Genomic DNA, 15,254 nt, shown 5'->3' with positions numbered 1-15,254 from the left:
AAAACAAAAAATAGAAAATAAATAATAAAAAATAAAAAATAGAAAAATAAAAAATGAAAAATAAAAAATAAAAATTTAACAAATATATCACAAACACCATACCCCTCAAAAGATACTCTCTAACGAGATTGCTGCTGCTGTGAAAAAATGAAACAGAGGGGGAGGAGGAGGAAAGAAAAAAAGGGGGGTTAAAAAAGATCTCATGATATCAACCTTAAGATAAACTCATAACATCGTATTCTCTATTCAACCCTTTGGGTTCCAAAGTTTGTAACGAATGAATCCAAAAGGCCTCTCTGAACTTTAATGATTTAACCTGATTGCCCCCTCTTCTATGTGCTGGAATATGTTCGAGGACAAAAAACTTTAATTGGGCTATAGTATGTCCCGCATTATGGAAATGAAACGGTATGGGTAAATGATGGCGTCCACACCGTATATCTGACTTATGGTGAGAAATCCTATCTTTCACGTTCTGTGTCGTTTCACCTACATACAATTTGCCACAAGGACATTTAATCGCATACACCACACATTTAGAATCACAGGTGTAATACCCCTTGATAGGGATGTTTACACCTGTCTGTGGGTGTGAAATAGAGGAACCTTTCAAGACATTAGCACATTGTGCACACTGTAAACACGGAAAGGTCCCTCTTTTCTGTGTTTGGAGAAAACTTTGCCTGGAAATTTTTAATGCAGAACCAATATCTGCTCGAACGATCTTATCTCTCAGATTATTGGGTCTCCTAAAACATGGGAGAAAAGGGACCTGAAAATCGGGTATCTTCGGAAAACTATCCCGAAGTATAGACCAATGTTTACGGATCTTCTTGTGCAATCTGTACATGAAAGGATGGAAAGTATGCACGAAGGGAATTCTAGAACCCATACTCAGTTTATTGCGGGAACGGTTGTCATCCCGGCATTTCTTAAGCAAATGGCGGGGATAACCCCTCTCCACAAATTTATCTTCCATACTGTTCAATCGTGTGGAACATATTAGGGGATCACTAACAATCCTTTTAACTCTATCAAATTGTGAAATGGGAATTGATTTTTTCACTGCCACTGGATGACAGCTTTGATATAGCAACAAGTTATTCCGGTCCGTTTCCTTTGTAAATAAATCAATCGAGAGATTACCAGAGGAATCTTGTATAATCAAAGTATCCAGAAAACTAATACTAGTTTTATGACTATTCAAGGTAAAGGTCAATTCAGGCCAAACACTATTGAGGTATATATGAAACTCCTCTAATGAGTCAAGTGATCCATGCCAAAGGCAAAATACATCATCGATGTATCTACGCCAAAGTAAACAATGAGATTGGTAGTTGTCATGTGAATATATGAATTCTGATTCAAACTGAGCCATAAAGCAGTTGGCATAGGGGGGTGCCATATGCGACCCCATAGCCGTCCCCTGTATCTGAAGGTAGAAAGAATCTTCAAAAAGAAAAAAATTCTCTGTCAGTACCATTCTCAATAAATCCATCAAAAAACTAATGGCATTAGGCTCAATTGAAGACCTCTCTATTTTTTTCTTATATGATTTATTGGGACTGGTATCCTGTTCTGAGCACCCCTTATCGAATTATCGGAGTGACGTGTCTTTTTGTTATACCGTAGTTTACCATACACACGGGCACCCGCTACTACTGGTTTCTCGAAGAACAATTACTCTTGTGAGATGTCTGCCAATAGTTTCTCATTTAATGAGACAGAAGTCGCTGACATAGTCTCACAGGTTACTACATCAAGTGAATTTTTACAAGTTCCTGGAAGTGAATTCAAGACGCGAGACCTTGAGAGGGAATCTCGACATCTTATAGGTCTGGAGTTACATAGCGCAACTATAGCAGAGTATATTCGAACACAGCGAATACCAAGAGGTCTTAGGGTATCACTGCGACCTACTCTGTTTCAGAATAATACTGACTTTTGTGAAAAATTTGAACGGATTTTGAATAAATGCTCTTTGGATTTGATGGCCTTGACTCTTGAACATCTGAACAAGGATATAAAGAGTGGACAAGAGAAGGTTGTTAATATTGAAAGACAGCTTAAGGATACACTATCGAAGGAAGAGTTTGATAATATTGCTAGCCGTACCAAGGAGAGTCTAGAAATATTTAGACAAGAGACTGAGAAGCGTAAACGCCAGAAGTTTATTCGTGATACACAGGATTACCTACAAAAAAGAGTCTATAGATGGCAGGGCTCTACCGGCTCCTCTCGTCCGAACTATCGCAATTACAGATTTACAGACGGCTCCTCAGCCTCAAGCTCGGACAACGAGAAAACAGGCACAGGCAAATCTTCTTTTTTAGGCCAGGACAGGAGATACAATCTAAGAAGAGGACGAGGAGGGGTGGCCAGTGCCATAGACACCAATCGCCACATAGTGAGCACGAGACAGGTAACATAACAAATCTGGTTGTGAATATTTCCTCTAAATCTCTAGATTCCTCACAAATAGCTTTACTACAAAAAGGACTGTCCTTTTGTCCTACATATAAATTTAACACCTTCCAGTTAGATCTAGATCTACAAAGGTTCTTTAGGAACCTGAGGCTAAAGGCTCATTTTGGTACACAGTTACCTATTCCATCTAGGGGATTAGAATATGTTAAAACACCAGTGAACATTACTGATTTGGGCCTTAGACTACAGAGTACCTTTAATCCACCTAAAACAAGTCCACCGGTCGAAACTTTTATTTCCCTAATAGAGAAGGAAGTTTTACTATATACTAAACAGATCACCAAGGGTGAATTGAGTTTTCGCTCTAATTTGAATCAGACAGAACGGGATGCCTTACAAGCCCTAATCCATGATCATGATATAATTATCAAACCAGCGGATAAGGGGGGAGCCACGGTCGTTATGGACCGCTCAGCTTATCGCAACGAGATTTTATTACAACTTATGAATAGGGAGGTTTATTTACCACTACCTCATAATCCTACAAGATCCATTCGGGATAAAGTTGAGGTGATATTGACACGTGCATTGGGGGATGGTACTATCGATAAGAAGACGAGAGATTTTCTATCTAAGATAGAGCCGATTATTCCTGTTTTCTACACACTCCCAAAGATACACAAAAGGCTGAATAATCCCCCGGGTAGGCCGATAGTCGCATCAACTGACTCTATTTTATCCCCTTTGTCCCAACTTCTAGAGAGAACTCTGACTCCATTAGTTAGGGATACTCCCTCTTTTATTTTGGACACTGGGGCGTTTCTGGAGATTATAAAGAGTTTTGGTCAATTACCAGAAGGCACCCTATTGGTGACCTTTGATGTTAACAGCTTGTATACTTCTATTCAACATGAGAAGGGAATGAGAGCAACTAAGCTTCTACTAGAGAGGTCTTCAATTGAGCCTAATGCCATTAGTTTTTTGATGGATTTATTGAGAATGGTACTGACAGAGAATTTTTTTCTTTTTGAAGATTCTTTCTACCTTCAGATACAGGGGACGGCTATGGGGTCGCATATGGCACCCCCCTATGCCAACTGCTTTATGGCTCAGTTTGAATCAGAATTCATATATTCACATGACAACTACCAATCTCATTGTTTACTTTGGCGTAGATACATCGATGATGTATTTTGCCTTTGGCATGGATCACTTGACTCATTAGAGGAGTTTCATATATACCTCAATAGTGTTTGGCCTGAATTGACCTTTACCTTGAATAGTCATAAAACTAGTATTAGTTTTCTGGATACTTTGATTATACAAGATTCCTCTGGTAATCTCTCGATTGATTTATTTACAAAGGAAACGGACCGGAATAACTTGTTGCTATATCAAAGCTGTCATCCAGTGGCAGTGAAAAAATCAATTCCCATTTCACAATTTGATAGAGTTAAAAGGATTGTTAGTGATCCCCTAATATGTTCCACACGATTGAACAGTATGGAAGATAAATTTGTGGAGAGGGGTTATCCCCGCCATTTGCTTAAGAAATGCCGGGATGACAACCGTTCCCGCAATAAACTGAGTATGGGTTCTAGAATTCCCTTCGTGCATACTTTCCATCCTTTCATGTACAGATTGCACAAGAAGATCCGTAAACATTGGTCTATACTTCGGGATAGTTTTCCGAAGATACCCGATTTTCAGGTCCCTTTTCTCCCATGTTTTAGGAGACCCAATAATCTGAGAGATAAGATCGTTCGAGCAGATATTGGTTCTGCATTAAAAATTTCCAGGCAAAGTTTTCTCCAAACACAGAAAAGAGGGACCTTTCCGTGTTTACAGTGTGCACAATGTGCTAATGTCTTGAAAGGTTCCTCTATTTCACACCCACAGATAGGTGTAAACATCCCTATCAAGGGGTATTACACCTGTGATTCTAAATGTGTGGTGTATGCGATTAAATGTCCTTGTGGCAAATTGTATGTAGGTGAAACGACACAGAACGTGAAAGATAGGATTTCTCACCATAAGTCAGATATACGGTGTGGACGCCATCATTTACCCATACCGTTTCATTTCCATAATGCGGGACATACTATAGCCCAATTAAAGTTTTTTGTCCTCGAACATATTCCAGCACATAGAAGAGGGGGCAATCAGGTTAAATCATTAAAGTTCAGAGAGGCCTTTTGGATTCATTCGTTACAAACTTTGGAACCCAAAGGGTTGAATAGAGAATACGATGTTATGAGTTTATCTTAAGGTTGATATCATGAGATCTTTTTTAACCCCCCTTTTTTTCTTTCCTCCTCCTCCCCCTCTGTTTCATTTTTTCACAGCAGCAGCAATCTCGTTAGAGAGTATCTTTTGAGGGGTATGGTGTTTGTGATATATTTGTTAAATTTTTATTTTTTATTTTTCATTTTTTATTTTTCTATTTTTTATTTTTTATTATTTATTTTCTATTTTTTGTTTTTTTGATTCCCATTGTATGGTTATATTTTTCCTTAATTATTTCTCTGTTTTTTATGTAGCTATTTTTTATTTTTTCCTAGTTTTTTTATGTATATTTTTATTTTATTTTTTTCCTTTTTCCTTTATTCACATTATGCAACATATAAATTGCTGCCATATAACGCGCATTTGTTTCTTTTTATCTAGTGATACTGCATTGAGGGATCAGCCACATTGAAGGAATGAATCACCACTGAATATATCGCTTCATCTATACTGCGTTCCACTACTTCCGGTCGCGGGCAGCCTCTATGACGCACTTCCGGTTTGCGCTCCATGGAGCGTTTCACCCCTCACTTTCGGTCTCTCCCCAGGTGTTAGTTCACACCAGGGCGCAGGTGCGCGCACTTCTATTGGGTATATATACCGGCGGTATACAACCGCTAGTAGCGCTTATTTTTTCTAATGGCAGCATACAACTGACAGCGCATGTCTTTCTGCACATGACGATTCTCACAGCCCCACATGGTAAGCACTATTGCATTACTTTTTTTACACTTTTTTTGCTTTTGTGAATGTCAGTACGACTGTTCAGTTTCTGTTTTAGGAAGCAGTTTAGTCTATTTAGATTAACCGATGTATTGGGTGAATCTTAATAATATTAGTCAAGCTGTTAGACATATATTAGGTTTTTGACTATTTCTGCTCTACTAGCTAATTTTTTTTTTTTTTTTTTTTTTTTTTTTTTTTTTTTCTCTGATATCAGTCTTTTGGGCATTTTTCCACTTACTTTTGTGAATGATAATAGCTAAATGATGTTTTGATAGTTACATGGAAGATCTTCTCAGTAACCCGTACATTGGGAGTTCCATTTGTAATTGTATTTCTCTATATTATGCTGTAGGATAGTTTTGGTGTTGTCACATTTGGGATATTATACCTCTCTGAAATTAGCATATGGTTACTATGTGTTCTTATTTTGGTGACCACTCGATAAATATGATGCGTATATGATTCACTTTAGTAAAATCTGGTTTCCTGTGCAGATCTAGTCTTCATTGATAGTATTTTGATAGGCGTTTTGAGAACCAGCTTTGTTTTATTAATTGTATTTATGTATTTTTTGTTTTCTGTTTTCTTTTATTGTGTCATTTTCAGTCTGAAGAAGGTCCATTGTAGAGACCGAAACGTTATTGAATGTACATCATGTGGATTATTAAGCTGTGAAAAATAAAAAGGACTTCTTTTTTGCATTTGGGAGTGCCGGATTTTTTTCTTATTAGATACTGAAATGTGGCCTGCTTTCTGGAAGATGGTATTACAACGAACAAACTAGATTCTCTAATGTGGACTCCTTGCTCTAGCACAATATTAGCAGCACAAAAGAGTTATAAGCTGAAATGTGCCCTTGTGTCACAGAGAATGAGAAAAAAATGATGGACCTGCCGGAATCAACACACACAAAGTTAAGTGGAAAAAAAAAGCGTGCAGCTACTCTAACCTCTCCGCACGCTCCCTTCATCAAACACACCCCCTCATTTCTCTCATTCTTCATACAGCACCACTATGTTAGCCAAAGTAACAACAAAATAATATTCCCCATCCTCTGGAACTCCATGCCTCAACACGTCCGGTTACCTACCACCCTCGGATTCTTCAAACGGAACTTGAGAACCCATCTTTTCAGGAAAGCTTACAGCCTGCAATAACCATTCTACCGCCTCATCACCACCAGAGCTGCTGCACCCCCGACCTTGCTGCATCTTCCCCACTATCCCTTAGAATGTAAGTCCGCAAGGACAGGGTCCTCTCCCCTCTGTCATTGTAAATTTGTTTAATGTTAACGTTATCTATAACTTTGTATGTAACCCCCCTTCTCATGTACAGCACCATGGAATTAATGGCGCTATATAAATAAATAATAATAATCATAGTAAATAATAATAATGTGTGCAAACTGTAAAGCGCTGCGTAATATGTTAGCGCTATATAAAAATAAATATTATTATTATTATTATTATTATTATTATAGTGGAAACGTGATGATTTACTGAACTGTAACCAAATTTTGCTGAGTTTGAGTTAAAATGCTTGTGAAACCGAATACAAATCCGAATGTGTTATATTCATACCAAATTTGAGATTGGCTAACTTTTTTGAACAAGTTTGCTAGTCAGAGGCAACGGGGAAAAAAGAAGAGAGATGGCCCAGCTATTGCCTCATATACAACTAATTATACAGGAAAGAATGTTTCATAACATTTTTTCCTGTAAAATCCTATTTATCTTTTGTTTTGCATGTATTATTCTCAGTCATTAAAAGTGGAGTAATACTCTGACAGCTTTGTTCCCAGCAGCTTCCTGGGGGTCATCAGCTACCTGGCAAATTTGAATTTCAAAAGATTCAATCATCTCTACAACTAAGATAATGAGGCACTGCCTTGAGAATAAAACCTCCTCCTCTTTTTTATGACCACAGAGTGAGTGTTGTGACCAGCAGCTCATAATATTTGTGTTCTGACCAAGGACCATAAGGTGTAGTGCAGAAGATAGATAGGCAATATTTGCTTTCTACGCATTAACAGCTTGCGAGAGCCACAAATATAATGGCAAAACAAATACATAAATTGGTCAAATGAGTGTTCAATAGAATGGCTTTGTATTACTGTCAGTGAGAATCATCAAATATACTCTAGGATGTAGGTTTTATATAGTACAGATATACGCAGACAATAAGACAAGAAAAAAGGACTTTGATTGTTTTAACAATTTCTATTTAAAGTTCTCTAAGCATATGGTACTGAGGTTTCTGGCTCAATACATTTATTCGGAGAAAAAAATAAAGTAGTCCAAGGCTGTATTTATACTGCCATTTGTGGATTGGTTTGGAGCCTCTGTTTGCAGTCTCATGATATGAGATAAAGAATAGCACAGAATGCAATACTATTCTTGCCTTCGCCATAAGTGATTTGCCATTAGATGTTTTAACTTTGGAAGCTTCTTATCATTTAACCCCTTTCCGATGTTGGGCGGAATAGTATACCCACTTCAGACTCCCCCAGTTTGGTGCGAACTCAGCGCCGGACCTGTACAGCTGACATGTGTCACCAACAGCTGTGGATGGAATCACGATCTACCCATGGCTGTTAAATAGTTAAATGCTGCTGTCAATCTCTAACAGCGGCATTTAACTCGCCCTTACCAGAAGCGCATCAGGAATCCCACCCATTGTGACCCCGTCACATAATTTCAATTCACCGATGGGTTGGCATGGTATTCAGAGGTCAGTAGCAGACCTCTGTGGTTGTCATTGCCGGATTGCTATGAGCTCTATCCCGTGAGCATTTCTTCTACACACAGGCAATCTGATCATCCCCTGTGTGTAGCAGAGGCGATCAAAGTGCTGCAGCTTCTAGTCTTCCATGGAGACTTTTAAAGCTTGCAAAAAGTAAAAGAAAAATGTTTTTAAAAATATTGAAAAAAAAATAAAAGTTCAAATTACCCCCCTTTCACCCCATCTATATATATAAAAATGAGTGTATATGTGTGTGTATATCAAGCCCCACCCCACATTATGATGTCATAATGGTTGCCATGGCGATGCTGATGTCATAATAGGTTGCAATGGTTACGGTTATGTCATAATCGTTGCCATGGTGACGATGATATCATAATAGGTTGCCATGGCTGCAATGATGTCATAATGGGTTGCCATGGCTGCAATGATGTCATAATAGGTTGTCATGTTGATGATGATGCCATAATGGTTGCCATGTATGATAGGTATATGAGCACGGGACTATGGGATGGAGGATATGTATGATCGGTATATGGGCACTGGACTATGGGATGGAGGATAATCATTATAATTTATTGGACTATGGGCTGAGGATAAGTATGATGGGAATATGGGCACAGGACTATTGGATGGAGGATATATATGATGGGTATATGGGCACTGGACTATGGGATGGAGGATAATCATTATAAGTTGTTGGACTATGGGATGGAGGATATGTAATATGTATGATGAGAATATGGGCACGGGAATATGGGATGGAGGATATGTATGATGGGTATATGGGCACGGGACTATGGGATGGAGGATAATCATTATAATTTGTTGGACTATGAGATGGAGGATATGTATGATGAGAATATGGGCATGGAATATGGGATGGAGGATATGTATGATGCAAATATAGGCACGGGACTATGGGATGGAGGATATATATGATCGGTATATGGGCACTGGACTATGGGATGGAGGATAATCATTATAATTTTTGTTGGACTATGGGATGGAGGATAAGTATGATGGGAATATGGGCACAGGACTATGGGATGGAAGATATGTATGATGAGTATATGGGCACTGGACAATGAGATGGAGGATAATCATCATTATTTGTTGGACTATGGCCATGTGGTGGCCATAAAACTGTATGGAGTAATATACTGTCCGTTTTTTGAGCTATTGTAGAATTTAAAATAGATATCAGTCATGTCATGTAAGAACTGAAGTATTTTTCATTGTACTATACCTATATTTCTGTGCCGTATTGGAGCATCATGAATTGTGGTATGTGTTAAAGTGGCGCAATGACTCTCTTTGGCCTGGGGCACATGAAAACCTGGAGCCAGACCTACCCCCCCACAACTTTAGCCAAATAACCCCCAGTTTTCAATGCGTAGCTATTATTATAAAGTAAATTAAGGTTGACAAGCTTAAGTAATAAGAATTGATGTTGTTGGCATTGAATTGGGCACTGTAGATGTGTTTACTGTCCTCCACTCCCTGACTACTTTGCTTCCCCATTAACTTGCATTGGGTTTCGTGATTCAGTCGGACCTCCGACTTTTCCCTATAGTCGGCCGATTTCGTTCGACTCAACTTTTGAGAAAGTCGGGTTTCATGAAACCCGACTCGACCCTAAAAAAGGCAAAGTCACTCATCTCTACTTCCCACCCTTTTTTACCCATTTATTACTATAAAATATAACATAAGATAACACCATATTCCTCACCTGTCTGACGAGAAGATAATCCATGTCATTCCCACGACAATCCGGATGATTTGAAGAGCAGTTACATCAATGATGCAACCACTCTCTACTCCAGCCAGAACACACTGAGTAGCATGTGTGAAGCTTTGCCTGTGACTGGTATTAACCTCAATAATGTCACCGCTGGTCACAGGCAGACAGCGCTTCCCAACACTCTGCTCAGTGTGTTCCGGCTGGCATGGAGAGCGGTTGCATCACTGTTGTAACTGCTCTCCAAACCATCCAGATTGTCTTAGGACAGATATTGATTATATTCTTGTTAGATAGGTGAGGAATATAGAGTTGTAATATTTTTATTTTTTAAAAATAAATAGTTAAAAGAGGGTGGGGAGTTTTATTTTCAATAAAGGACTTTGTTCTTGTTGTGTCTTTATTACAATCCCTGTGGGCTTGATGTTAGCTGACATTACAAAGCTGACATCAAACCCACAACTATTACCCCACTGGCCATAGCACCAGAGCAAGTGGGAACAGCAAGGCTAAGAGCCAGAATTGGTGCATCTAATGGATGCGCCATTTCTTAGGCTGCTGAGAGCTGAAGTTTTTAGTCAAAGAGGGGGCCTATATAATGGACATTCTGTGGCTATTATATTTCATCCAGCAGCTGTCTGTTTAGTGTTTGCTGGATATTAATTTTAGGGGGACCCACTGTTAGGGTTGCGGATCGCACTAAATATAAAATATAAGGAAGTGCAATCACAACCCGGAGCGTGCAGAAATGGAAAACTGCTGCTTAGTAATGGCGGAGTAGTAAGTGAACACCGGCGGGTTACTCACTGACCCGGTGTGCACTGGGGCGAACTCTGTTACTCCACAGAGCTGCTGAAAGAAACGCCAGAGCCTGTTAACACCACAGGACTTGGCAGAAGGAGCGCATAGCGTAAGATCACAGGACTCGGCCTTTAGACCGCAGTACTGTAGTCCGTCTAGACCGCTAGCGCTCGGAGCCGCAACTGCGGTGCCAGCAAGAGTCACTATAATCGCTAACACGTGCAAGTGTGCACAGTGCTGCTGTCACTTGCCGGGGTTCGATAGTGCCCAGCAGTGTGCGACACCATCGGACGCTAGTGTGCGAGTGCTAGGAGCACGGTGGCGGAAGCATAGCCACCTGTTGGCGCTGACTCAAATACCCTAACTCATGCGTATCAAAGGATGGGGTAATTTAATGAGTCATTCACCAGATTCATGCATCCATCATCACACATACCAACAACATTATGAGTCTATACTAGCGCATGGCCGAGCAGCCATTAAAACCTTTTATAGCAGCGTCCTTCCGGGACCTTCCTAGTGGTCCAATTGGAGCAGCAATAGGACCTGAGCACGTGACCTCAGATCTCCAAAGAGAGGACTTCCCACGGGCATGCTCAGTGGGCCAAAATAAGGACTTAGTCCCAAGAGCTGCTCGCTGCTGGCTATTGCAGGTTACCATAGCTGAACCCTGTTTGGCAGCAGTAACCAAGACAACAGAAATAGACTGAGCAAGACGCTGGGAACGACGTCTCTGCTGAGCAGGCTCCCCTGCGGCTGGAGAGGAATGGGAGTCCGTAGAAAGTAAGGCCTGGGATTCCTGCTGTGCAGAGGCAGGAACCTAACACCCACTTCATTTTTGTAGGGTCTCCCCTATAATAACCAGTAAAGGCTAAGCAAACAGCTGTGAGCTGATATTAATAGCCTGAGAACCTTTAGGCTATTGGCCCGTTCCCAGAATGTTAACATCAGCCCCCAGACATTGGCTTTCCCTCAACTGGCTATGAAAATTATTGGTAATCCCATGCATTTTTTTTCTCATTTTTTTATTCACTAACAAGTACAATAAAGTCATCTGAGTTCACAGCAGCTGTCTTAGTTCTCTTGCTTTGCAACTGCCAGTGCTGAACTGATGTATGGCTACGAGTCTGGTTATCGGCACTCCGGCATTCATCAATCTGGCGCTCAGGCTACCGTCAGTACCTTTACCAGAGTTCACAGCTCCTGATCCTTCAAGTTAGATGATTTCCTCTGGTGAAAAACAACCTTCAGGTCTCATTATGGATTCTCAGTTAGAGTAAGGACTGGTTCTTTGACAAGTCCTCTCCAAAACATTCACTTGTTTCCCCTTAAATCACTTGAGTGTTGCTTTAGCAGTATGCTTTGGTTCATGGTCTTGTTGGAAGGCGAACCTCCATCCAAGCCTAAAATCACTGAAGTGCTGAAACTTGCTCAAGAAGACCCCTGTATTTCACACATCCATTTTCCCCTTGACAGGACAATATTCTTTTTCCCTGCTGCTGAAAAACATCCCAAAAGAATGATGCTGTCACCACCATTTTAAACTGTGGGGATGGTGTTCTTGTGGTGATGGGCTGTGTTGGTTTGGCGCCAGACATAACGTTTACCTCGTTGGACAAAAAGTTAAATTTTGGTCTCATCTGACGAAAAGACATATGGGAGACTCCCCAAATTTATGGAGGAAACACCTTCCTCCATAAATTTGGGGAGTCTCCCATATGTCTTTTCATACACTCAAAAAGTGCCTTACATTCTTTGTGTGTAAGTAAAGGCTTTTTTTCTGCTTGCTTTTCCATAAAGACCACCTCTATGGAGAGTACGGCTTATTGTGGTCATATCGACAGATACTACATTCTCTGTGCTGCCTCTCTGATTAATATCCTCCTTGGCCAGGCTGTTTTGGTGGGCGACCCTCTCTTGGCAGGTTTGTTGTGGTATCATGTTCTTTGCATTTAATAATAAGAGATCATTAGAGATTGGGATATTTTTTTTTATAACCCAACCATGACTTGTACTTCTCAACAACTTTTTCCCTGATTTGTTTGGAGCTCTCCTTGGTCTTCATGATGTTGTTTGGTTACTGGTGCCTCTTGCATAATGATGTTGCAGGCTTTGTGGCCTTTCAGAAAAGGTGTGTATATACTGACAGACCATGTAACACTTAGATTGCACACAGGTGATTTTCCTTTCACTAAACAGGTGTCTTATGAAGATAATTGCTTGCACCAGAAATTATATATATATATACTAGCTGAAGAGCCCGGTGCTGCCCGGGCATAGTAACTAACTGTGGTTAGCTATAACAAATTATAATTATCCTCCATCCCATAGTCCTGTGCCCATATACCCATCATACTTATCCACGATCCCATAGGACCGTGCCCATATACCCATCATACATATACTCCATCCCATAGTCGAGTGCCCAAATACCCATCACACATCCTCCATCCTGTAGTCCCATGCCCATATACCCATCATACATATTCTCCATCCCATAGTCCCATGCCCATATACCCATCATACATATTCGCCATCCCATAGTCGAGTGCCCATATACCCATCACAGATCCTTCATCTCATAGTTCCATGCCCATATACCCATCATACATATCCTCCATCCCATAGTCGAGTGCCCATATACCCATCATACATATCTGCCATCCCATAGTCCCGTGCCCATATACCCATCATACATATCCTCCATCCCATAGTCCAGTGCGCATATACCCATCACACATCCTCCATCCCATAGTCCCGTGCCCATGTACCCGTTATACATATCCTCCATCCCATAGTCCCGTACCCATATACCCGTTATACATATCCTCCATCCCATAGTCCAGTGCCCATATACCCATCACACATCCTCCATCCCATAGTCGAGTGCCCATATACCCATCATACATATTCGCCATCCCATAGTCGAGTGCCCATATACCAATCATACATATCCGCCATCCCATAGTCCCGTGCCCATATACCCGTCATACATATCCTCCATCCCATAGTAGAGTGCCCATATACCCATCACACATCCTCCATCCCATAGTCAACCATTATGACATCATAATGAGCAGCGGGGCTTGCAACCTATGATGAATCAGCGTCGCCATGGCAACCATTATGACATCATAATGAGGGGCGGAGCTTGATACGCACACACTTTTCCCCCATTATGTAGATAGGGGCAAAATTGTTTGGTGAATTGGAACGCGCAGGGTTAAAATTTCACTTCACAACATAGCCTATGATGCTCTCGGGGTCCAGACGTGTGACTGTGCCAAATTTTGTGGCTGTAGCTGCGATGGTGCGTATGCCAATCCCGGACATACACACACACACATACATACATACATACATACATACAGTACATACATACATAAACACACTTGAGCTTTATATATTAGATATATATAGTGGTGTAGTGACCACTGTGTCTGCTAGGGGGCGCTGTGTGGATGTCCGAGGAGAGAGGATGAATGACAGTCATTAATGACCAATATGTATCTCAAGGTGGGTGGCCTTGAGATGGAGACTGATGTGTGTATTGATCAGCAGTGATATTGCTGAGGTGTTGTTTCAATGTGTCAGGGAGAAGTCTCCAGGTAACTGGGGAGATGGGCCAACCCAGTTACCTACAAATCCACCCAGGGGGTGTGTTTAAAGATGCTATTGCAAAGAGTGTGTGAATGGGTCAAGGACCTGTGATGAGGTCATAGCCATGTGACCCGGTGGGCGTGGCTACGGACCATATATGGTGGCCAGGGTAGATCACATGTGGTGAATGCTGGGACCCAGTTGGTCCAGTGTGGAAGGTCCCACTGAGATGGAGCTTCCTGGCTAACAGCCTGTGAAGTGGCTGTGAGTAATGGCGACGTGTGCCTGTTAGTTCCCTGGAGGGAATGAATGTGTGCAGCATGGTGAAGCAGCATGAGGAAACCCTGACAGGGTGAGATAACTTGGGGCTAGGAAGCCTGCGCATTGAACAGTGCATAACTTATATGACTACAGGATAACAGAAGGAAACTCTGTAATGGACGCTATGCTGATTATATGCTGTTTTCTGTTGCTGTGATGGTTTATGATGTTTAATAAACCGAAGGGAGTATGATTGTTTTGTGGGAAACCCGTGCCGGATCTGTTTTTTTGTGGCTGCAAACGAGTATCCCCTACTTGAATAACAGCACTACCTCACAATATATATATGTATATACTGTATATATACAGCTCTAGCAAAAATTAAGACACCACTCCAAATGTTCAGCTTGTCTGATTTTTCTCTTTATAAGAATATTTTTGAGTAAAATGTAAATTGTTCTTTTAGCCTACAAACTTCCCACAACATGTCTTCAAATTTCCAAGCAGTAAATTTTGTTTTTTTTCTGAAAAGGAGAAATCGTCAAAATTAAAAAACCCCAGTGCTTTCAGACCTCAAATAATGCAAAGAAAACAAGTTCATAATCATTTAGAAACAACAATACTAATGTTTTAACTCAGGAAGAGTTCAGAAATCAATATTTTGTGGAAT

General features: G+C 40.7%; 1 protein-coding gene across 2 annotated transcripts in view; it reads right to left on the bottom strand.

The window, feature by feature from the left end:
• The window catches only part of HMGCLL1 (3-hydroxy-3-methylglutaryl-CoA lyase like 1), a 198,482-nt gene that overhangs the window by 48,131 nt on the left and 135,097 nt on the right, over window positions 1-15,254 (bottom strand). The gene's annotated exons all lie outside the window — the stretch shown is intronic.

Source organism: Dendrobates tinctorius, unplaced genomic scaffold, assembly GCF_039654945.1.
Source record: "Dendrobates tinctorius isolate UK_male_01 unplaced genomic scaffold, ASM3965494v1 ptg000107l, whole genome shotgun sequence".
NCBI lineage: Eukaryota > Metazoa > Chordata > Amphibia > Anura > Dendrobatidae > Dendrobates > Dendrobates tinctorius.
This window is presented reverse-complemented; position numbering and strand designations above follow the sequence as displayed.